The following is a 1876-nucleotide window of genomic DNA, read 5'->3' as shown; positions in this document are numbered from 1 at the left end:
ACTACTACTGCTATTACTGATTTGAATTAATATCATGATGATGATAATGATGATGATGATGATGATGATGATGATGATGACGACGATAATGATGATAATATAATAATATAACTGAAGGGCAAAAGAGATGAGGAGGGTGGTGGGGGGGGGGGGGCGAATTTTTCTTTCAATAACCAACCCCTCATTTTGCGCATCGAATTTCTTGAAATGTTCACAATGCTGTTTCTGCTGCTGCTTCTGGTGGTGGTAGTAGTAGCAGTAGCAGTAGCAGGAGTAGTAGCAGCAGTAGTAGGAGTAGTAGTAGTAGGATGAGGAGGAGGAGTGGGAGTAGCAGTAGCAGCAGCATTAGTAGTAGTAGTCGTAGCAGCAGCAACAGTAGTAGTAGTAGTAGTAGTAGTAGCACCAGCAGGAGCACATAAACACATACATAGTACCTGGAACATTCAAACGTTGTTGCAAAGCGATTTCGTCAACCATAACATTGCTTGCATCAATCTGTGAGACTCAGATTCAGATGACTCGTATAAGAGGATGGAGAGAGAAAGAGAGAGCGAAAGGCAGAGAGAGAGAGAGAGAGAGAGACAGAGAGAGGCAGAGACAGACAGAGACAGTGTGTGTGTGTGTGTGTGTGTGTGTGTGTGTGTGTGTGTGTGTGTGTGTGTGTGTGTGTGTGTGTGTGTGTGTGTGATGGATTTTGTATTTTGTATTTCTTTTTATCACGACAGATTTCTCTGTGTGAAATTCGGGCTGCTCTCCCCAGGGAGAGCGCGTCGCTACACTACAGCGCCACCCATTATTTTTTGTATCTTTTCCTGCGTGCAGTTTTATTTGTTTTCCCTATCAAAGTGGATTTTTCTACAGAATTTTGCCAGGAACAACCGTTTTGTTGCCGTGGGTTCTTTTACGTCCGCTAAGTGCATGCTGCACACGGGACCTCTGTTTATCGTCTCATCCGAATGACTAGCGTCCAGACCACCACTCAAGGTCTAGTGGAGGGGGGGAGAAAATATCGGCGGCTGAGCTGTGATTGGAACTAGCGCGCTCAGATTCTCTCGCTTCCCAGGTGGACGCATTACCTCTAGGCCATCACTCCATGAATGATTGAATGAATAAATAATTGCTTTAAAAAAATCAAGAAAAAAAGATGTTACCCTTCCCCTGCATCAACTTCATCGTGGTTGCCCATCCAGTACAGAATTCAGTACAAAACTGGCTTACTGGCTTATCCTTCATACTTACAGAGTGATGGCCTAGAGGTAACGAGTCCGCCTAGGAAGCGAGAGAGCGCGCTGGTTCGAATCACGGCTCAGCCACCGATATTTTCTCCCCCTCCATTAGACCTTGAGTGGTGGTCTGGACGCTAGTCATTCGGATGAGACGATAAACCGAGGTCCCGTGTGCAGCATGCACTTAGCGCACGTAAAAGAACCCATGGCAACAAATGGGTTGTTCCTGGCAAAATTCTGTAGAAAAATCCACTTCGTTAGGAAAAACAAATAAAACTGCACGCAGGAAAAAATACAAAAAAAAATTGGGTGGCGCTGTAGTATAACGACGCCCTCTCCCTGGGGAGAGCAGCCCGAATTTCACACAGAGAAATCTGCTGTGATAAAAAGAAATACAAAATACAAATACACCCTTTCCCGTTCTTTCCTGTCTTCTGCCAGGAGCCAGTTGCATTGCTTGGTTCTAACTTTTTGACAGTTACACGTGACTAAAATGCCTACGCTGACAGAACTACGCCATTGGTCAGTTCCATACTACACACAGTTAGTAGCGGGTTACGACCATACTAGTAAGGCTCTTCCGTCCAAGCAATTCAATTGGCTCCTGGGGAAGAGTTCCTTTCTTCTTCTTCTTCTTCTTCTGCGTTCGT

Source organism: Babylonia areolata, chromosome 16 (genome assembly GCF_041734735.1).
Source record: "Babylonia areolata isolate BAREFJ2019XMU chromosome 16, ASM4173473v1, whole genome shotgun sequence".
In the NCBI taxonomy this organism is placed as follows: domain Eukaryota; kingdom Metazoa; phylum Mollusca; class Gastropoda; order Neogastropoda; family Buccinidae; genus Babylonia; species Babylonia areolata.
The sequence above is the reverse complement of the archived record's forward strand: the minus strand, read 5'-3'. Positions refer to the sequence as shown.